At 44.9% G+C, this 24,312-nt stretch overlaps 1 long non-coding RNA gene across 1 annotated transcript; it reads left to right on the forward strand.

Annotated features, from left to right (window-relative positions):
- Positions 1-68: 68 nt before the first annotated feature.
- LOC311586519 lies at positions 69-24,099 on the forward strand. The gene is made up of 3 exons (XR_014775554.1): positions 69-309; positions 539-710; positions 23,972-24,099. It is a non-coding gene; the product is annotated as an uncharacterized lncRNA (long non-coding RNA).
- The last annotated feature ends 213 nt before the right edge of the window (positions 24,100-24,312 follow it).

Here is a 24,312-nt window from a genome sequence, read left to right on the forward strand (position 1 = left end):
TGATGTTAACAATTGGTTCCTCACATTTGTGAGGTGATAGGCTTGATAAAGAGAAAGTGCTACTGGGAAATCATGACGCTGGGTTTTCTGGGGTTCTTTTACATTTTTTTTTAATTGTCTGAAAATTTCATACATGAGCCTAATGTGACCCCACCGCCACCACTTTTTACTTCGAATTTGATCTTCTGGGCGGGAGAGAGGGGTGAACTGGGCCCATTTAGTTCTACCTGTGGGAACCTAGGGGGAGCATTCCACTGGAGGACTCCTGAGGAAAACTGACTCTCGTGGGACAGCAGCGATCAGTAGCAGGTAAGTCCTCAGCTAGGGGTAGATTTCCATGAGTCCCTCTCACCGCCACATTGAGGTTTTGGCTGGCTTGGTCTTGCAAAGGTCCTGTGCATGAAGTCACAGCAGCTGTGAGGGGTGTGTGTGTGTGTGTGTGTGTGTGTGTGTGTGTGTGTGTGTGTTGTGTTCCGTGCTGTCCTAGTGCCTCTGGCTCTAATCGACTGTTCACCTCTCTTCTTCAATGACTTCTTAGATTGAGGAAGAGGGAACTGGGATACCAGTTTCTGTTTTAGAGATGAACATGCCACAGTCTCTCCTCCTCTGTGTGTTGACCAGTTATGGGTGTCTGTGTTAACTACTATCTACAGCAAAGCAGACGTTTCTCTGAGGAGGCCTGAGCAATGCACTAACCTATGGGCATAAAGGTAAGTACTACGGAGGCAGTTTATTACTCTGTCCATTTAGTGGAATAATAGCCCTAACTTCTCCCCTAAGGGCCAATGACCTAGCTGGTCACACACTGTTGGTCTAGCCAATGGTTCCAATTCTACCTTAATAGAGCAGGCTTAAACTCTAGTTAGAGCTAGGGTTTGTCGGCTTGCTTGTTTTCAAGGCTGTTAATGCTTTGGGTGTGAAATATCCTCCCACAGATCCGTGTGCTTAAGTAGTTGGTCACCAATTGATGATGCTGTTTGGGTACCTTTAAGGACCTTTAGGAGTGAGGCCTGCCTGGGGGAAGGAGGTTGACAACGGGTGAGTCTTGAGGGTTATAGTCCAGTGGCCCCATTTGCCCAACTATCTGTTACTGGGCCACGAAGACTGTGGTTCTCAACCTGTGGGTCACGACCCACCCCTTTTGGGGGTTGAATGACCTTTTCATCGGGGTTGAATATCAGAACCCCTGCATGTCACATATTTACATTATGATTCATAGCAGTAACAAAATTACAACTGTGAAGTAGCAACAAAAATAATTTTATGGTTGGGAGACGGGGTGTCACCACATCACGAGGAACCGTGTCAAAGGGTGGCAACATTAAGAAGGCTGAGAGCCGCTGCTCTAAGAGAAGGAATTCCTGTTGTGTGCTCACATGGTCTCACCACCATGGAGTCCGCATGAGAAATTGAAATCCTCACAATTCCTGACCCCGCCTCAGCCCCTCCTTTCCTTGAGCTGTTACTCTCAGGTAGTCCGTTCTAGTGAAAAAAAAAAAAAAAAAGAAATGAAAGTGGGGGGGCAGGGGGGGAGGGGAGGAATATAAGGCACACTGTGATGATTTATATTGAGACAAGGAAAGGAAAAAGGAACCCAGGCCTAGTGGCAGAGGTCTGTGATCTCAGCACAGGGAGTTCAGGGCCAACCTGGGCAACTTAGTGAAACCGTGTCTCAGAGTCAAAAATAAAAACAAAGGGAGCTGGTGGTACAGCTCTGGGACAGAGTAGAGCTAGAATGTGACAGTAAGGGGCTGAGGGCACCGCTTAGCAATAGGGCGCTTGCCTAGCATAAGGAGGACATGAAAGAGACATTATAAAGAGTGCAAGTGTATGCATTTGATCGCAGTTTGGGGTCATGTTGGAAATGGCCTAAACCCAAAGTGCGCTTGGGTCTTCTTCCAACCCACCAATCCTACTCAAATCCTAAGGCAGGGAGAGAGGTGGGGGGGTCCCAGAGACATATGCTCAGTACAAAAGCAAAACAAGGGCACTGGGATGCATCAATGTGGAGACTAACATTCCAGGAGCACAGAGTTTTGGTGCCACAGAAAGGTCAGCTCTATATAGAAAGGTCAACTATTAAAAGACTCTGGCCAAATCAGCATTAATAATCGCTGCTAAGACCTTCTCTGTGTCGCTTAAGGAATGCTAAGGGAGTTGAATGCAATTGTGAACGTTGGCATTCATGGCCGAGTAAGAGGACCACATGTTTGAGCCTAGCCCGCTAGGATGGTTGGTTTTAAATGTCAACTTGCCACAACCTAGGACCGCCTGAGAAGAGTGTCTCAATTGAAGAGCTACCTAGACCAGGCTGGCTTGTAGGCATATTTCTAGGGGATTACCTTGACTTTCAATTGACCCAGAGCACTGTGGGTGACACCATTCTGTGAGCTGGTCCTTGCAGTGTATAAGAGTAAAGAAAGCTGGCTGAGCAAGCTAACAGGCAGCATGAGGGCATTCATTTGTTGATGCTCATGACTATGGATGTGATGTGGCCAGATGTCTCAAGCTCTTGCCTCTGTGACTTCCATATAATAATGGGATATAACTTGGAATTGTACAAATGCACCTTTTTTCCCCCAGTTGCTTTTTGCTGGGATATTTGTTATAGTAACAGAAATGATGCTAGAATACCTGGGCTACAAAGCAAAAAATAAAATAAAATAAAATAAAAAAATAAAAGGCTTCTAAATTTGCCTTTGAGTTGTTTATGTACTAATTTGAACTCCGAGCACAGAGATAGCCCTGGGACAATAGCCTCCTGCTTCTTCAGTTAACACACATCCCATTTTCAAATCTTGCTAAATAAATATGAACACTCCAACCACAGTCCATAGGACATAACAGGAGTTTAAAAAAATGTTTACTTCCTTTCTTACTAAGAATCAACCTTCATCCTCCATTATGCAATAATCCCTAACTTCAAGCAGTCTTCCATCTTTTAAAGAAGGAAATAGGTAACAAGTAGTTCACTATGAATATTCAAGAAATACTGAACCTCAAAAGGTAGCTCAGCAGTAACTTGCCTAGAATCCCCCAGTAAGGGTCAGGGAACATGGTTCAGTCATAGAGCACCTACCCGCCATCTTCCGAGTGAGGGGCTGTGGATGTAACGCAGTGGTAGAGCACTTGGCTAGATTCCCCCATCGAGAAGCTGTGGGTGTGGCTCAGCAGTAGACTGCATTCCTAGAATGCCCCAGTGAGGGGTTGAGGACATAGCTTAGTGGTAGAGTTCTTGCCCAGAATCCCCTAGTAGGGCCTGGAGACGTAGCTGAGTGGTAGAGTGCTTGCCTAGGATGCACAAAGCCCTGAGTGTCATCCTGAACATTAAAGGAAGATAAAGGAAGAGAGAGGAGAGGAGCCGGGCATGTAGCTCAGTGGTAGAGTGCTTTCCTGGTGTGCAAAGGCCTGAGTCCTATGTCTAGTACTGTAGAACAAAAAGGAAGGAAGGAAAAGGGAGAGAGGGAGGAAAGAAGAGGAGAGGTAAATGCGAGGATGGGAAAGGGAGAAAGGGGAAGGGAATGGAGAGAAATAAAAGCTCAGTGTAACATAAGATTGACAGTCCAAAGTCTGGAATCAATTTGAGTAAGGTCATAGACATTAAGAGATGATCCAGCTCTCTTGAGCATTCACCATCATGGAAAACCTCCTGCACTCTGAGAATGACCGCTCAGGAAGAGTGAACCCAGGAAATGGAGAGCTCCATCCACTCCTTAATACCTGCCCATCCCCTGTCACTTCCGCCCAATGGGATCCTTCAGGCTGACTGAAGCCAGATATCTAAGTGGATTAATTGTTATTTATGATGGCATTCTGAACCACGAAGCACGGGTGGCCTCCCATCACTTGTTCACCACCAGAGAAATTGTGCAACAGTAATCAACAAATAAATGGAATTTGCCTCCCTGCCAAGGAGATGCTGCTGTCATCATCCTACCACAGTCATCAATTAAAGGATTAAATAATGAATGAACTGGCAGAGTTCAACTATAATCTTAGACTTCATGAGGGAGAACACAGGCATAGATACATCATGTGCAGGGTATCTCAGGGTGTGTGCATGTGTGTGTGTGTGTGTGTGTGTGTGTGTGTGTGTGTGTGTCTGTGTGTCTGTGTGTCTGTGTGTCTGTATATCTCTCTGTCTCTCTGTCTCTCTCTTTCTCATTGTATGTGTGTGTTGATCTTAATCTGTCTCTGTCTCTATTTCTGTTTCTTTCTCTGTGCCTCTGTCACACACAGACACACACACACACACACACACACACACACACACACACACAAGGCTTCTGCTTCATGACTTCTCTCTTGACATTTGCAGTTTTTTAGTTAGGTGACATATTCTTTAGTCTCCTTGTGTAGCTGTGACAAAAATATCTGACTAAAGCATCTTGAGGAAGGAAAGGTTGACTCTGGCTTACAGTTCGGTGTACAACAGGTCAGGGTAGGGAAGGTATGGCTGTAGGGATGTGAGGCCATTGGTTATCAGGAAGCAGCCACTGGTTATAGTGTATCCACTGTCAGGAAGTAGAGAGACTTTAATTCAGGTACTCAGTTTACTAATTTCTTTTAGTTCAGTCCAGGACCCCAGCATGCAGAATGGTGCTGCGCACATCAAGGCTGAATCTTCCCACCCCAAGTTAGAAACTCCCTCAAAGACACATGCAGAGGTGTGTCTCCCAGGTGACTCCAAACCCAGTCAAGTTGACAATAAGCTTAAGCATCACAGGTGATGAACTTATTAAAACCATGAAGGGAAATGGGTCCACACAAGAGGAAAATGTCTTTATTCTTTTAGAGAAGGAGTGTCCTGATAATCTTTGTAACAATCCCTACTTAGAAATAGGCCATGAAAAGACAGGTATTCTAAGCACCAGACTCGCTGGTCATGGTAATTCACACCTGAAATCATTTCTAATACAGAGGCAGAAGAATGGCAAACCTAAGGCCAGCCTGGGCTACAAAGTAAATAACAGGCCAACCTGGACTACATACCAGGCCTCTGTCTAAAAAAAAAAAAAAAAAAAAAAAAAAAACAAGACTAGAAGACAATCAGCCTCACATTTTTCCTCCTACCCCTAACACCCACAGGTCAGGGCAAGGGTGCTTCCTCCAAAGGAAGGAAAGTCTGAGTGAGCATAAAGTCAGCCATGATGTGGGCAGAAGGGACACGGGTCTAGAATGAAATACTGAGTGGTTGTTAGAGAAACTGAGTCATCGTAGTAGCAATGCAGACTTGCAAACCCTTCTCAATGGCGCTTACTATAGATTAGCTCACTGGAGCCTCACCGTCACCCTATGTTGGAAATACAATGATTCATCTGACCTTTAAGATGGCAAACCTGCCAAGCCTGTAGGCACAGGCCTATCATCCCAGTGTTTGGAAGACAAAGGCAGAAGGATCACAAATTCCAGGCTAGCCTGAACTGCATAGCAAGGCCACTCTCAGATAATCCACTTCCACAAGTACACATGAAGACAGCAAGAAATCTGGCTTTCAGGAGGTTAAATAACTTACAGCAACAAAAATCACTGAGCTAATAAGTGGAAGAAAGTTAAGATCCCAATCGGGCACACAGATTACAGAACACAATTCACAAAATAACTATCTGCCCAGCCCCCTTTAAACAAAATTAATAGTATGTGTGTGTGTGTGTGTGTGTGTATGTGTGTGTGTGTGTGTGTGTTCATGTGCTGTATGTACTTGTGTGCGCATGTGCTTATGGAAGCCAGAGGTCAACATAAGGTGTCTTCCTCACTTGCCTAGACATAATTTATTGAGACAAGTTTCTCATTGGACCTGGAGCCCCCTGCTGCAGACAGGTTGGATGGCCCACATGCCCCAGGAATGTGCCCATCTTAGGCTACCCGGTATTGGAGTTACATGCATGTGCCTCTATGCCAAACTTTTTCCATGGGTGCTCGGGGTTTAAACTTGACTCCTTAGACTCACACAGCGAGCACATTACCCACAGAGACTTCAGCCCAGCCCCATTTTTTAAAAAAAAGTATATTCTTTAAGAGTCATTTTAGAGACAATAAAAACCCATTATCATATAGCCCGTGAGTTCTTGCTCAATGTCATCATGAGAAACATGCTAAGAAGCATGATCCGCTCCCATCCTAAGCCTTCCCGACAGCTGTCCCAAGACATGCACTCATTGTGTGAGTAGAGGTGGCTCAGGGTAACTCTGGACAGGGCCAGACAGAGCTGGTTCCAGAACGTATTAGGAATGAACAGTCTCCCAAGGCCATTCCTGGTGCCCTGACACAGCTTGCAGAGTTTGGTCTCGGCCTTCCAAAGATGTCCGGAAGTTGTCCTATACCTCACATTTCCCGTCTGCAGCTCTACGGGAGCTACCCAAACAGAGACCCAGCTTCCTTTGGCTATTTGATGAAGGACAGAGCCTCCCAGGTCTCCAAACAGACCTCCTTCTCTCCAGAACACAAACACCAACATAGTTTGGGTGCACCTCTCATCACAATTCCTTCACACAGAGAGCCGAGTCCAACATGTTCTTATCAAAATTCTGTATATCTCTGAAGGCATTAATTCAGAGTCCAGCCTCTAGGTCCTTTGGTGACAGGTGAGGTTAAAAGGAACCCAGGACAATGGAAACTAGTCCCCCTCCCCTGGCAGGCTGCACAGTACACTTGATATGCGTACGTGAAAATGTGATAATAAAACTGACCCACTTTGTGCAACGACTAAATGCTAAAATAAACACATTAAAAAAAAAAAGAAAAGAAGTAGACACAGCTTGGTAGGTGCTCTTCTAGTAAGAAGCACCCTCCCCGCCCCCCCCTACACAAATAACAATTATTTTATTTGCCTAGTAATTCAGTGAGTCAGAAGTCTGGGTGAGGCTTAGATAGACAATTCTGAATCGGAGCTTCTCACAGAGTGGCATTCAGATGTCCCCACAAGTACTGTGGTCATGTGAGAGCTCAAGTGGTCTGGCTGCCAGCCACGGCTCACACAGACGGCTGGCACTTAATGTCCCTGACAGCTGGCTGCACAACAGTGTCTGAGCCCACGGCCTCTGCAGGGTGGTCAGGACTCTTATGCAAAGGTGGTGTCTTCCAGAATAAGTGTCCCCAGGCACCAGCCGGTGGCTTTGATGACTTTAGCTCCACTATCACGTCTGCCATGTTCTGTTAATTGGAACAGCCACTACACCTACCCTGGTCCAGGAGGAGGGAGGAGTCACAGGCTCCCCACCTTTCAATGGCAGAGAACCAGGAGGGTTAGAGACACATTTATATTTTATACAGGTAACATTATACACACTGAACAGGTTGTATTTACGTATTAGTGAATATATGTGCTCACACATAGTACATCTACATACATATATATGTAACAGTGATTAAAGAAAAGGGGGGGCATAGATTTGAAAAAGAGCAAGAGTGGGTACATGGGAGGGTCTTGGGAGAGGAAGGAGAGGGGAAAATGACGTCATTATATTATAATCTCAAATTTTTTAAATAAATAGTCACATTGTTAGAAAAAATCAGTAGGATAGGGACTATATCTATAGCTCGATGATAAGAGTCTTACCCAGAATCCACCAGTAAAAGGCTTGGAGCATGGCTGAGCAGGAGAGCGCCTGCCTAGAATCCCCCAGTGAGGGCTTAGTGGCAGAGTCCTGTTTCTGTAAGCACCAATTGACCTGGCTACTGCCGCCCCTCACCTGGGTTACTTTTAACTCAGTAACCAACCTCCTATGCTCCACTCCTAGACCGCACCACCACCACCACCACCGCCAAAGACTGCAGAGCCAAAGGAGAGAAAGAGAATATTACCTGGGAAAGGCTGGAACAGAAGGAAGTGTTCTAATCTCTCTTCCTACGAAGCCCTATTGATCTCTTACCCCAAACCAAGGTGCGTTAGCTATTAAGTTAGAGCCTCTAGAATGTTCAAGAAGCCTACACTTCAAGATACTGAAGGGCCTTGACTGTCCACTTGATAGGACTGGGAAACACCTAGAACTGAGAAGCACACCTCTGGATATTTCTGTGATCAAGACAAACCACAAGCTTTGGCTTAATCAGTTAATTACTCCCTTGATGAAATTGCAACATGTTGGCATTATTGAGGATGGTGAAAAGAAGGGGGTAGGCCTATTTGAAGGAATTAGGCTCTGGAGGGGGAGGGGTCATGTTCATGGGCAGTCTATCTTGCTTTGGGTACTTCCTGTATTCTGTTTCTCTGCATTCTGGTTGTCATGATATAAGTTGGTCCACAGTCTCAGACCCTCCCCACCATAGTGAATGATACCCCTGAAACCCTGAGCCAAAATAAATGTCTCTTCTCTGCAGCTCTTTGGAGTAGAGTATATCGGTCACACTTCAATAAAAGTAACTAACAAGCTAAGACCCTGCTATTTTGCTAACTAACACGCTAAGACCCTTCCAGTAGTTCACTGCTCTTTTGCAGGTACTTAGAGATGTTTCCTGCCCATCCACGCAAAATGATAAGCAGAGCCTTCGTGGGTATCAAACATGAACACCTACATAATGTGGCTGCTTGTTAGAAAGAATTCTCATTTCTAAGTGGCACTTCAGGTTGTCATAAGAGGTCATAGACTTAATTGTATCCCGTTAACAGCCTCTGAATGCTTTAGCTGCTGTTGCCAAATTGTTCCCCTTGAAGATGAAGGGTTCACACCACCCAGTGCTCTAAATCCCTGCCTCCCCTGAAGCCACAGGTACTGGATGAGTTGCTCTGTCCTCATCTAAGCACTGGCTGGGAGGTTTGGGTTCGAATCCTGTGCATTTTCAGTCACGGCATCCAGGAGGCAGACCCAGGCAGATCCCTTGTGCTCTCGATGGCCAGCCAGCCCAGCCTAATCTCTGTGTTCCAAAACAGTAAAAAACTCTGTGTCCAAAGCCAAGGTGGAGCCTGCAGAATGGCTCTGTGGTAAGAGTAAAAGTTTGGACCTGAACTCCATCCCTGGAACCTATGTATAGGATTGGAAAGGGAGAATCCATTCCACAAAGCTGTGCACCAAGTTCTACACCCATGCCATGGCACGCACTTCTACACATACACATCGCCCATACATACATACACACATGTATACATTCACACAAATACATACACACATACACACACAGGCACAAACACACACTTGTACACACACACGTGCATATACACCCAAACACACACACTTCCACATAGGCACATACATACATACAAACACACACATATGCATACACACATACAGACATACATAAACATATACACATAAACAACAACAACAATAGTAATAAACAAACATTTAAAAAACAAGATCAATAGCACCAAAAAAAATGACAAATTTTCCTCTGGCTTATATACACACACACACACACACACACAGAGTGAGATACATATGTGTCTAACATACACACATGCACATACATGAACATACACACACACACACACTCACCCAAAAATAGTTCTTCAAGAAGTAATGTGGTGGTGTTCATCTGTAGCTCAGCACTTGGGAGGCTGACAAAGGAGAATCATGAGTGTGAGGACAGCCCTGGCTACATAGTGTGACCTTGTCTTAAAAATAATGATAAACTCATTCAATCCTATTTTAGGCACTTTGTTCTCAGAAGGAAGCACCACACGGGCAAAGCCCTGGTAAATTAAGAAAGGTTAGCCAACGTGCAAGGAGTTTGACAAAAGGGAAGCTCAGTACAAATTGCCCTCCCAGATCTTAACATGCACACAGTGAAATGTACATTGAATAAGAAAAGTAGGTCACAGGAATGATATAGAAATGACCTAAAAAACACGAGCCCCACTGAGAAGCCGGAGGCCTTTTTCTCTTTTAATTAAGTGGCACGGCTCAGACATTCTGTCCAATCAAACACAGCTGCACGTTCTGTCCCCTGTACCTAAAGCACATGACAGTATTTAGGCATGCTCTTCATCCAACCCTGTATATGGAATCAATCTAGAATTATTTTTTAAAGAGGATTTGAGTGTAGCGCAGCATGCGAAATGCCTGTGCTGGGAATTTAATAGCATGTGAGAGCACACGATGTATAAACAAGTCTAGGAGAAAAACACTTCCCACCGTGTCCTGGGAGAACAGTGAGATGACACAAGCTACAAGACTTCCCCCGCCCCCCTTTCTCTCTCCTGTGTGAAAGATGAGAGACACTAACATTTTTGCATTAGCTACTAAAACTTTCTTTCTTGGGAAGTTTGTGTGTATGTATGTGCATACGCATGCATATTCACATGTGTGCAGGTACGCATGCACATGGAAGCCAGAGAGCAAGCTCAGCAGCTATCGTCTCTCAGTCGCCATCCACCTTGTTTTTTGAGATAACATCTCTCATTGGCCAGTAACCCATTACTCGTTGGGTTTTTCCAGGCTGGCTGGCCAGAGAGCCCCAGGAATCTCCCTGTATCTTCCTTTCCCTCCTAACAACGGAATTACAAGCATGTACCACCACGTCTGGCATGCATGTGTATATGCGTATGTACGTGCCTGTGTATACATGTGTAGAAACACATATGTGCTCATGCATGTACAGGCAGAGTCTATCAGTGAACATAGAACTCATCAATTTAGCTAAATAGGCTTGGTTCCTGAACTTGGGAGATCTGTAAGTCTCTGCCTTCCTTTCCTGCCCTTCCCCCCACCTCTCTCAAACAGTGGGGTTACTAATGTATGCCTACACCACGCCTGGCTTTTATGTGAGTGCTAGTAATCAGAACACAGGTCCTTATGCTGTGCATCCCCTCAGCTCATACACGTTTTGTTTGTTTGGTTTTTTTCTTTGTTTGTTTGTTTTTAACTTGGGTTTTGGGGATCAAACTCAGATTATCATGCTTGCAAGGCAAGAACTTTACTGAATGAGCCATCTCCTCAGCCTTGGGGGTGGTGTGTGTGTGTGTGTGTGTGTGTGTGTGTGTGTGTGTGTGTGTGCACGGGCGCGCATGGGTGCATGCGTGCCTATGTTGGGTTTTGCTTGTTTGTTGTTTGTTTTTAGTTTGGGGTTCTGGTTTGTTTTGTTTAAGACAACATCTTACTAAATAGCCCAGAGTGATAAGGAACTAGCCAGAATCCCTCTACCTCTACCTTCTAATTTCTGGGATGACCAGTGTGAACCACAATGCCAGATTTTAGATTTTCCCTTTCTTCCTCTCTGTATCTCTTCTGGACACAGAAAGAAAAACACATTTCAGATATCATGATCTCATGCTAGAGACAACTCGCATATCTTACAAATGGTACCCTCTTTAGTGAAATGGAAGCCCAGTGGGTTTTTTGTTTTGTTTTTTTGTTTTTGTTCTCTCTGTGTAGCCTTGGCTGTCCTAGAACTCACTCTGTAAACCAGGCTGGCCTCAAACTCACAGAGATCCCCCTGCCTCTTCCTACTGAATGCAGGGATTAAAGATGTGCACCACCACCACCCAGCTCCAGTGGGTTTTGAGAATGTCTCCCAATTTACTTTGCTTGGTGGTGACAGAATCAAACTGAAAGTCACTTGAGTGACAGACATTCAAAAAAAAAAAAAAAAAAAAAAAGCAAGAGCAAGTGTTCACAGAAGACAGCATAAATCCAAGATGGGAGAAAACGAGAGTCAAAATTTCGGGCAGTCCTAGTGCTATACCTTCAACCCAGTACTCAGGATGCAGAGGCAGGAGGAACTCTGCAAGTTTGAGGGCAACTTTGGCTTTATAGCCTGTTCCAGCCCAACCAAGGCTACCCAGAGAGACCCTGCCTCACAAAGATTGGAGAGGAAGATATCTCACCAGGAAAAGAAGCTCCTGAGCCAGCTAGACATGACAGATCAAAGACACATCTTTAATCCCAGCACTCCAGAGGCAGGGGCAGGAGGGTCTTTGTGAGTCCAAGGCCATCTTGGTCTACAAAGTGAGTTCAAGGACAGCCAGTTCTGTTACACAGAGAAACTCTGTCTCAAAACAACCAGAGAGAGAGACAGAAAGACACAGAGAGACAGAACAACAGAGAGATAGACAGACAGACAGACAGACAGACACAGACACAGACACAGACACAGAGAGACAGAGACTCTGCCTCCACACACCAGAAAAAAGAAGCAACTCTGACTTCTATACATGTGCCATGGTATGCATGTACCCACATACACATATATTATACACACACACACATGGAATAATAATGAATGAATTTTTTTTTAATGTTAAGGCTTCGAATGGCTTGTCCTCAGTTTAGCTTGGGGTGGGGGTCGACTTTTGTTTCTGTTGCTGTGAGAAACTATTGGCCAAAATCAACTTGGGGAAGGAGTGTACTTATTTGTTTTGGTTTGGTTTTGGTTGTTTGTTTTTGCTTAACTGCCTAATTGGTTACAGCCCATCATTGAGTGGAGCCAGGCAGGAGCTTAGAGGCAGGAACGGAAAACAGGAACCTAGAGGCAGGAACTGAAGCAGAGACCACTGAGGAACACAGTTCACTGGTTTGCTTAGATAGCTCTTATATAAACCAGGGCCATCTGCCCAGAGATGGTACTGCCCATGGTGGGCTTTCCCATAGACATGACCACAGACCAGTCTCATGGCAGCAATTTCTTAACTGAGATTCCCTCCTCCCAGGTATATCTAGGTTTGTGTCAAGTTGGCAAAAACTAACCAGCCCAGGTTTTTTTTTTTAATCACAGTTTCTCATAATTAAAAACAAAATATTTTAAGTAGGCATGACAATTGGTATGCTCTCAACAACAAAGAATCTCTAATTTTATTATACTCAGCATATGAAATTTCAGATTTAAATATTATGAAGCAATATTCGGTAGCATATATTTACCTGAAAGACCACATTTGAAGAACAGTGAGTATTGAAATAATAAATTCTAAAAGGTGTCAATATCATTTGAGCACTACCTATGTTTTGAGGACAAAGGTCACCTTCTTACTTCCTTTGAAGGTAAAACTCGGATGTCCCCTGGAGGGGGAGACCTGGTGGCATTCAGAGGAAGGACAGCAGGTTACCAAGAAGAGACTTGATACCCTATGAGCATATACAGGGGGAGGTAATCCCCCTCAGGAACAGTCATAGGGGAGGGGAATAAGGGGAAAATGGAAGGGAGGGAAGAATGGGAGGATACAAGGGATGGGATAACCATTGAGATGTAACAAGAATAAATTAATAATAATAAAAAAAACAGAACTCAAATACACACTTAGGATCTGAGGCTAGCCACACTGGGAGCAACTCACTAAACAAAGGCTTCCAGAAAAAAATCTTGTCTTTTTATCCTTCACCATTTAAAAAAAAAAAAAATCAAGATAGACTTAGGTTGTGCAGGCTAGACTTGAACTCACGCTCCGTCTACTTCAGCCTCCTAAATAATGGGATTAAAGCATGGACCAACACACTCAGTTGAATATTTTGTTTTACAGTCAAGGGATCCAGAAGTGAGAAGTATTAAATATTTCTCACTGAGCGTGAAAATCACCATGAGAGTCCACTATTCAGTCACTGATCTCCCCATTGCTCTTGGGAGTTGTCCCCTCCCCTGCCTTTGGGAATTCTTTGCACTGAGGAAGTTAAAGCAAACTGCTCATTTCAATCCCGAGCTCAGAGTTCAAAGCCCGGGCTTTTCTTCCAGAAAGGCCTCCCTTTCAATTTTCGCTGCATAGCACACCATCCCCTCCCTTTCACTACTAGTAATTTCTGGGAAAAGTCTGTGCTTTTTTTTTTAGGGGGGAGGGGGGAGGGAAGGACACATTCAATGCCTCAAAAGGAGAGAAATGGGAAATTTAAAAAAAAATCTCACTTGATGAAAATGCCATAAAGCTCAAAAGGGAAAAATATTAATAAACTGAAAAATCCAAAGAATAGGGAGACAACTTAGTAAAGCGTTTGCTTTGACAGTACAGGGATGTAAGGGTGATAGCCAGAAGCCATGTAAGGAGGCCAGGAGTGATGGTGCACACTAGTCATCCCAACAGCAGTGACTAAAAGACAGGATCTTTGGAACTCAGTGGCCAGCCAGGCTAGAAACATCAGCAAGCTCCAGACCAATGAGATACCCTGTCTCAAAAAAAACAAAACAACAAAAAACTAAAAGAGACAGCACACAAGTAACGATGCCCAAAATTGTTCTCTAGCCTCTACTCTCACTAGCGTGTACACACACACACACACACACACACACACACACACAAATCCTGAAATTACAGCTGAAAGTTGGCAATGGAGAAAACTGTCAATATGTAGTGTGGTAAGCATGTCCTGACAGTAGTTTGTGGCTGCAGGGGCTGGCCTCGGGCGAGAGAGAACTCTGTTGTGCTCCTAGGACAGCAGCTCTCAACGTGTAGGTCATGACCCCTCCAGAGGGGTCATATCTGATATGCTGCATATCAGATATTTACACTGTGATTCATAAAAGCATCAGAATGACAGTTGTGAAGTGGCAGTGAAAATGATTTTATGGTTGTGGGGGTCACCACAACATGAGGAGCTGCAGTAAAGGGTCTCAGCATTAGGAACATTGAGAACCACGGCTCTAGGATGCTCTTTGCTCTTTACATCCTTGTTAGACCCTCATTTTGGCCCGTTAATGTTTTGTTCTTAAACGCCCTCACAGGCTCATGTTTTCAGTGCTTGCTTCCCCAGCTGGCAGTGCTGTTTGAGGAGGCTGTAGAACCTTCCTTTAAGAGGTAGAGTCTGCCTGGTTGAAGTGGATCACTAGGTGTTGACCTTGAACATGATGGCTTTGCGGCTGGGTCCAAGGGATGTGAAGAGCTCCAGAAGATGCTCCCACTACCACAGACCACCACCCTGCCTCCCTGCAGCCATAATGGACTAAAACATCTTAAACCATAGGACAAAATAAATCTTTTCTTGAATATGTTGTTTTCATCAGTTACTTTGTTATAGCTACTGCATGTAGCAGCTTCCTCTGAAGTAAAACTCCAGGAAGGAGGACTAAACTTAACGAGCCTTGGGAAGTAATTCACAAGTCTCAGAAAGTTCCCGAAACTAACAGGATTCACAAGATAACCTCCCCAAGGTTATGAAAACAATAATAACTACTGGGTAAAAGAGACTTTTTGATCAACTAACATGGCTGGAGAAACTCCTCCACCAGCAAAACTACTTGCAAGTCCTGAAGGGAACGCTAGAGATGTAGCTTTTGTCAGTAGGCACCCATACCACCATAGGGTTTTTTTTCCAGTAAAAATTCATCCTTGCATCATGCCTTGTGTCATCCCTCCCCATGTGAGTCACCCCTTACCCATACTCCTTTAAAGTAACCACAATAAACTATTTCGCTTACTAAGTCGGGCTTTGATAGAATCGCTATATTTGTTTGGTTGGTTATTCCTTATATGGGGTAAGTAGAACATTTGTTCTTGTCTCCCAGGAAAGTCATGTAGAAGCTACATAAAAATAACTAATATGCTCTATTCAAGACTAGGGGTAGAGATTCTCCACCCCTTAAACTAATGTGTATCTTGGGTGGTTGGCCTACAATCATCTTAAATGGGATGTCTCTGCTTCTCCCTCGTATATCCCTTTGTTCCTGGCCTACTTCAAGTCTCCCAACCATTCTTCAGTGTTTTGGCGTTTACTGCTAATAAACACACTAATACTTATCATCTGAAAGTTAATGGTACCCTTTGAGAGTTTTATGCACATTATTTTTTGCTTGATTTTATGACACTCTCTCCAAGTGAAAGATAAATAAATAAAAGCACTTTATCAACTTTATATTGTACTCAAATTCAGTCATTTCTGAATAGGAAACAGACCAGGGACACTTAACTGAGATTAACTCAAGTTGAAACAAAACTTTGCACTTTGGGGCTCTGGAAACAGGTCTTTAAGGGCTGTGTCTAACATATAGGATTCCAACTAAAACACTAGACCAGTCACCCTCCTTGTGGAGGCCTTCTAGATTTTACTGTTCGCCCAAAGTCCTCAGGCAAGCAAGGGAAAGGTAAGGGGTGGTGCTGATCTCAATTGTAGCCTAATAATTATCTCAATTTTCAACGTCCTTTTGAGAGTGAAGATCTGACCTAAAAGGCTTATTAAAAAAAAAAAAAAAAAAAAAAAGTAAAAGAGAAAGCAGGCTGAGAAGGTTTCCCAGACGTGACATAGACTTTACAAAAGAAACTTCTGGCAAGTTTAATGGAAGCAAATCAGAAACAGATGGAATATGTTTCCTTCAAAATACCCACGGGCTTGAAAGCCCAGAAACACACAAAAAAGTAAAAGGAAACTGTTTTTGCAAAGCCGAGCTTATGGCAGAAACCATGTGGTCTAGTTTCATCTCTCTCGCTGCGATGAAAATATGATCATATATATATATATATATATATATATATATATATATATATATATATATATATATAACTATAAGCAAGTTGTGGAAGGAAGGATTTATTTGTTATTTTACTTCTGGGTCATAGACTACCATAGATGGAATTAGGGGCAGGCACCTGAAGTAGAAACCATGAAGGGACACTGCTTGCTCACTTGCAGGTTCGTGCTTAGCGGGCTTAGAGAATGTCGCCACCCACAGTGGGCTGGGCCCTCCTGCATCTATTAACAATCAAGACAATCCCTGAAAGAATGGCCACATGCCAATCCGACGCAGGCGATTACTCAGCTAAGACTGCCTTCTGAGGCGATTCTCTCGACTGTGTCAAGTTGACAATTAAAGCCAAGTGGGCTGTCACAGAAAGCCTGGCCATGTGTGCTTAAAGGAGAGGAAGGAAAGGGGGTGAGGAGGCCCCCGCCCATGTTAATGCTAACAGTCTCCCTTCCTGAGCCCCTTTGGGGAGGATAACAAGGAAATGGATGATTCTGTGCTAGCTCAAGAGGTAGGTCACAGAGTCCTTGTTAGGTGGAATTTGAAGATCCCCAAGTTCCTCCTTCTGTCCTGTCTGGGAATTCTGGCTACAGATCTACAAAGATGAACAATTGGCAACATGATCAGCCACCTTTTACTCTTGCTACCATGACTTCCCCCCAGTTGTGACAGACTCGACTATACCTTCAAAGTCAAGTTGCTTTTGTCTGGTATTTCATCATAGCAAAATGATAAGTAACCGATATATCAGAATAGCCCCATGGTCCCCCTTACTCAGCATCCCAGCCATTGAGATTATAGATGTATGCCACTGATCCCAGTTTTGTTTTGTTTTTCTAAGTTGGGGCTGGAGAGATAAATCAGAAATAAAGACTATTTACTGCATAAACATGAGGCCTGGAATTTGGAACTCAACACCCACATAAGAAACCAGGCATTCCATGCATGCCTGTAATCCCAGCATTTAGCACATAGAAACAAGAGGATTAGGAGTTCAAAGCCATCCTCAGCTCCAGAATCAGTTTCAAGCCAGCCTGGTTAATCTGTATTCAAAGAAAGGGGGTAAACTGGGCATGGTGGCATATGCCTGTAATCCCAGCACTCCGGTGGCAGAGACAGGTGGATCGCTGTGAGTTTGAGGCCAGCCTGGTCTACAAAGCAAGTCCTGGAAAGCCAAGGCTGCACAGAGAAGCCCTGTCTCAAACAAACAAACAAACAAACAAAAAGGGGGTGGGGGAGTTGGGGCTAGGAAGATGGCTCAGTTGCTAAATGTCTTGACATGCAAGCAGAAAGACCTAAGTTTGGATCCTCAGACTCCATATTAAAATGCTAGATGTGGTGGCACATGCTTATAATCCCAGAGTTTGGCAAATAAGTGGTGGAGGTTGGGGAGTACAGAGACAGGAGTGTCCCTAGGGTTTACTGGCCAGCTATCATAGTGAAATTGACACTATGAAATTCCAGGTAAAAATGAGAGACTCTGACTCAAAACAAACAAGGTAGAGAATGACTAAAGGAGGCACCTGAGGTTAACCTCAGGCCTTCACATGCATATGGACACACACACACACACACACACACACACACACACACACACACACACAAGCTTCTTCTGTTGAGGCCAGGAGTTGACCTACCTAGGGTGGAGAGAGAATAAAGGAAAAAAACAGGCACACAGAAAAGCTGGGATCAAGTGGACCTTGTGCACTCTGATGTAGTGGTACCTGTTAAGAGGCCCCCACTAGCCAGTTTCTAGGTTGCCTAGCAACTGCTGACATCATCACCTGCCGCCACCAGGTGTGGACCAGGTGTGCTCCAGGTGTCTGCAAGGATAAAAAGAACCTGCCAGACTTTCTCTCTCTCTCTCTCTCTCTCTCTCTCTCTCTCTCTCTCTCTCTCTCTCTCTCTCCTCCCCCCTCTCTCTTTCTTGCTCTCCTACTGTTTCTCTGCCTCTCTCTTTCCACCTTCATGGCCCACTCAGGCCCTAACTCCTCTCCACTTTCCTTCCCTCAAATAAATCTCCTTGTACCATATATGCTGCATGGCAGCCTATCTTCACCATGCATTATAATCGTAACAACTAGTAAAGAACCCAGAACCCCATCCAACTTATTATTTACAACACTGGGAGGTGGAGTAGTGGGGCACATGGTGGTGGAGGAGTTGGTTAGTCTTGGTGAGGCAGCAATCTCAGGTTGCAGTCATCTTGGAGGAGGAAGCTGCGGTTGCTAGGTTTTGCACACACTGTGGACACACACACACACACACACACATACACACACACACACACACACACACACACACACACACACACACACACACACACACTCAACCCAAAAGAAGGCTTTCCATCCCTTTGAGCCTCACCCTAGGGGAAGACTCTGCCACTCCCATAGATCTGGGGCATCAGGGTCCTTGACATGGCCACGTCCGTGTCGAATAGTACACATTCACTCAAGGCTTCTTCCACTCCCACACACAAGCACACCCAGGAATCTAAGTAAATAAATGCTTTTGAGACTATAGCGTGAAGGTTTTTTTTTTCTCCAGTAACCACTTTATTTTTGCCTAGGAGCAAGTGAAAATACGTTTCAAGAAGCAATGAGACTAGAGAGATGGTTCTGTGGTTTAAAATGACTGCTGCTGTTGCAGAGGACGCAACTTTGTTTCCCAGTGCCCATGTCTGGTGACTTACAACCACTTGTAACTCCAGCTCCCAGGCATCTGCCTCCAGTCCTGCCTGTGCGGGTACTTGTACATATATGACATACACACACACACACACACACACACACACACAAATAAATAAATCTCTAAAAAGTGAGATGTACATTTGTGTTCTCAATAAACAGCATTCAATAGCCCTCCATTGAGGCAAAAGCAGTTCCAATTCATCCTCCACCTAGTAGCCACTGTCCCAGACTCTGACTACCCCAGCCTGGTATCAAACTCCTGCACTCTGCCCACTCATTAGGTTAAAAAAAAAATGAAATCTCATTTGCATTTCTATTTCCATTGTCAGTGCAAAATATGCTCAAATGGGATTAAAGACCTATTTTGCTAAAAGCCTGTTTACTGCTACCAGACACAATCTCTTTAAGAGTCAAGGATGGCAGACTCCCCAGAAAGAAAAAAAAAAAAACCCCTCCAAGCCAGCAGGCATCATCAATCTGTTATCAGGCACTACTGGGAAGCAATTCACCGTGCTTTCCACCTATAAGCCAAGTATTTAAGAGCAGCTTTCTGGACCGTAACAGAGAATTCTCAAAGAAGGAAAGAAGTATGTGCCGGCTTGCTCTAAGCCAGGCTCCAATTCTGTATAGCCGTGCTCTCACAATTCCCCGATGTTTTCATCCAGGAGGCTCTGGGAAATTAAGTGCCTGTCCAAAATTGCACAGATTAAAAGTGGCAGAGAGGGCAGGGGGCGTGGCTAAGTTGGTAGAGCCCTAGCCTAGCACGCATGGAGCCCTGGGTTTCTATCCTCGACGGCGCCGTATAAGCCAGGTGTGGTGGTATATGCCTCCCACCCCAGGACCAGATAGGTGGCAGGAGGTGGCAGGGGACAAAGGTGAATATTAGAGTTCAAAGTCATCCTCAAGTGCGGATGAGTATGAGGTCAAACCTGGGCAACACGTAGGCCTTGTGTCCAGAAAGAAGGCGTGAGATGTGACACACGTAAAGCAAGGCCTGAATCGCATCTCCGCATTCAGAGAGTAGAGGCAAGAGTATACTGTTTTCAGGCCAGTCTGGGCTATATGGTGAGACTTTTGTCTCAAACAAAACAAAACAAAAAACAAAAGCAAAAAAAAAATGTAAAAACAAATGGCAAAGGAGATAATATTGCACATAGGTTTCTAGCTCTTCACCCATATTTTGTGCATCACAGAATGCTGCCACTAGCTATGCTGTCACGTTCGATGCCCACTGGCCTGAATCCTGATAGGACAGGAGATGACTTAGGGCTCATGGGACAATGCATGTAGGCTGGCTTCGAATGCACTGTGGAGCTGAAGATGACCTTGAACTTTTGATCCTCTTGCCTCTGTCTCCTGAGTTCTGGGGATGCAGGGGATGCAGACCTCTACCACCACACCCATTTAAACCCCATCTAAACACTCAAACACATAGACTCTGCAGTCCCATATGCAAATGATACAGTATTACATGTGACCTACGTACATCCATTCATGTACTGGGCCTCATTGCTAGAATGTTTATCAAAATCTACAATGTGAATGTATTGCATGTAATTATTACGTCCCGCTATATAGGGAATGACAAGCAAAGTCTAGGCACATTCAGTACAAATGTGATTTCCTTTTCCCTAAATACTTTTATCCCCAGCGGAATCAATCCACAGACATAGAAATCACAGATACAGAGAAAAGGCAGTGTGCAATAGTACTGAATATCTGTGGAGCATCATATACTCCTTGGTAAACGTTCTTCTGAACTAACTAGGCTTGATGACATAAGGCCTTCCTGCATATAGCGAGGTCACTTAGCAAGACCCTGCAACAAAGTAAAAGATAAAAAGAAGGCTTGGAGCATTGCTCAACAATAGAGTTCTTATGTAGAATTTGTGGCTAGAGGTGTGGTTCAGAGGTAAAAGGCCTACTTAGAATCCACAGTAAGGAGCTAGTGGTATGGCTCAGCAGTAGAGCACTTTACCAAGAATGCCTCAGTGAGAGGTTGGGGGTGTGACAGTGGAAGAGCACCTGCCTAGAATCCCCCAGTGAGGGGCTGGGGTGTGGCTCAGTGGTAGAGCACCTGCCTAGAATCCCTCAGTGAGGGGCTGGGGTGTGACTCAGCGGTAGAGCACCTGCCTAGAATCCCCCAGTGAGGGGCTGGGGTGTGGCTCAGTGGTAGAGCACCTGCCTAGAATCCCCCAGTGAGGGGCTGGGGTGTGGCTCCAGTGGTAGAGTACCTGCCTAGAATCCCCCAGTGGGGAGCTGGGGGTGTGACTCCAGTGGTATAGCACCTGCCTAGAATCCCCCAGTAGGGGGTTGGGGTGTGGCTCAGTGGTAGAGCCCCTGCCTAGGATCCCCCAGTGGGGGAGTATGGGGCTGTGGCTCAGTGGTAGAAGACTTGCCTACAATCCCTTAGTGTGAGGCTAGGGGGTGTGGCAATCTAAGAAACACTGCCACAAAAATAAATCTTCCAAATCAGGCTTCCCTTAAGACTAAAAATTGCATTAGCTTATGACTAACTATGGCATCAACTTATAACAGTTGTAATAGCACTATGTTATAAGCCTAGTGCTGGGGAGTTAGAGGCAAACAGTTCCCTGAAAAACTCGAAGGCAGGTCATCACAGCCAGTGAGACACTTTGTCAAGAGAATAAAACAGTGTTCAGGGACCGTCACAGAGGACTAGGTAGAAAGAACATACAGGTGGAGGACAGGGAAGAGCAACACTAAGAAATGCTGGCTTTGGGATGTGACACCTACCACTGCTCTCAAGAACTCACTGAAGCTGTGGTTGCTTGCACTTGACCCCTACTAGGTCAAGGCAGCAAGGAAGGCAGGTCATCATTCCTGCAGGCAGCCCTCACTGGACTCAGTGGGTTACAAAAATAAAGAGGAAGAGGAGGACAAGAAGTTGGGAAGGGGGTGTGTTAGGGGAATGGGGAGGGGAGCAGAGATGAGAAAGCCGGGGTAGACATGATCAGTTTACATTGTATGCCTGTATAAAATTGTCAAAGAATTCATATGAGGTTATTGCTTTTTTGTTTTGTTTTAGAAAGGTGGCATGTCGGTTGGTTTTTGTCAGCTTGCCACAATCTTAGACATATCTGGAAAGAGGGAATTAACTGAGAAAAACCACTTCCACAAAATTGACTTTTAGGCAAGCCTGTGGGGCATTTGATTGATTGATGATCGGTGTGGGAGGTCCAAGCTGAACAAGGCACGAGACACAGGTCAGTAAACTGTGTTTCTCAGTGGTCTCTGCTTCAGTTCCTGCCTCCAGGTTCCTGCATTGAGTTTCTAGCCTGACCTAGTGAGAGAGTTGTAAGATGAAATAAACCATTTCCTCTGCAAGTCATTTTTGGTCATGGTGCTTTATCACAAAGACAGAAACCTAGCTAAGATAGGTGGATAAAGAGGCTGGAGGAATAGCTCAGCGGTTAAGAACACTGGTTGCTCTCGCAGAGGAACTAAGTTCTATTCCTAGCACCCACATGGTGGCTCACAACCTCTGTAAACCCAGTCCCAGGGAATCCGATGCCCTCTTCTGGCTTTCAGTGGCACTGCCTGCATATGGTGCACCATACCCAACACAAAAGATGAGACGAAGGCAGATTGTGCCTGAGCCATGACAACTGAACACACACACACACACACACACACACACACACACACACACATATGTACACACACACTCACATGCGTGCGCTTGCGCATGCGCAAAATAGACTCTATAAAAATAAATTTTCAGAAGCTGGGTGGTGGTGGCGCATGCCTTTAATCCCAGCACTTGGGAGGCAGAGGAAGACAAATCTCTGCGAGTTCGAGGCCAGCCTGGTCTACAAAGTGAGTCCAGGACAACCAAGGCTACAAAGAGAAACCCAATCTCAGAAAGACAAAAAAAAAAATCCAAAAAATAAAATAAAAAATTTTCAGGTAGCCAGCATAGTGATCCCTAAAGTGGAGCAACTTCAGGGGGTTGGAGCATGAACTGAGAACTTTTTGCCTCCAAGCCTGGAGAAGACAAATACAGAAACCGAGAGTAAGAATTTAGAAGCTTGTATAGCAACTTGACAGAGTAATTTTATATCTTGTTGAGTCTGACAGCAACAACAACAAAAACTTGGGGCTTGTTAAAAAAAAATTGTATGAAAACTGTTAAAGTGAAGATGTGTTTTGACTTGCGGCAAGTGTGCACGCACTGCATGGGTCAGAGTGATTTGGAATAAGGAAGTCTGGGAATCACACTGTACAGTGGGGGGGAGGAGGGGTGGGGAGGGAGGGGGAGGAGGGGGGAGGAGGGGAGGGGGGATTTCCAAGGGGTCTAGCCATACCCAGGGATACAAGCTGCAAGGGTACATTGTGGATCAACACTATTGTCAGCCACAGCTCCTCTACAAAAGGGGCTCTGGAAAACTTCAGCGTCCTGCCAGGGTGGCTATCACATGACTGTTGCTATTGGAAGTTGTGCTAAAAATATGGAAGATGACTTATTTGGAGAGAAACTTCTATTCGCCATTTTAGGGGGGAGAGGAACACAGCAAAAAGTCTCGGAGAAGATAATTGGAGAACTATGTCACGTACTACAGAAATCTGTATCCAAAACACTGGGGCAGCCAAATTCTAAATAGCTGTCAAGCATTCCTAAGGATATGCTGTATGCACTAAACCAGACTCTAAAGGACATGTATTGGATGACTCTGCATGCAGAGGCCAGAAAAAGGGGAAGCCAGGGGGGCTGGTAGTCACAGGGTACGGAGTTGCTATTTGGGGAGCTGAGAAGGTCTAGAAAGCAACCAATGGGGATGCTTATGTAACCAGGGGAATGCACTTAATTCGCATATGTTTTGTTTCCATAAAGAAACAAGGGCTCCCTATGGTACTCATATGTAATCTTGGGCTGGGGCTGGGGCTAGGGCTCAGTTGGGAGAGTGCTGGCCTAGCATGCACAAAGCCCTGGGTTCCATCCACAGGATCACACATATGATGGCGCGCACCTGTAACGCCAGCAGATGGAATAAGAGTTCAAAGTCATTCCCAGTTACACATGGCATTGGAGGATAGCCTGGGCTACCTGACACCCTGCCACAAGAGAAGAAAAAGCCAGGTATGGTGTCACATGTCTACCAGCACTCTGGGAGGCTGAGGCTGTTTTTTAAAAAGTGCAGTCAGAATTACCACCACCAGTGTTAAAACTGCGGCAATTCTGTGTCCTTTGACACACTCCCCATTGATCATCGGCATCCTATTGAAATTTTTCTCTCTTCCGTGCAAAAATCCGTCTCCTTGCTGATTGTCTGAGCTGAGTCAGCAG

The sequence above is a fragment of the Acomys minous genome, assembly GCF_964271855.1.
Source record: "Acomys minous genome assembly, chromosome: 16".
Lineage (NCBI taxonomy): Eukaryota > Metazoa > Chordata > Mammalia > Rodentia > Muridae > Acomys > Acomys minous.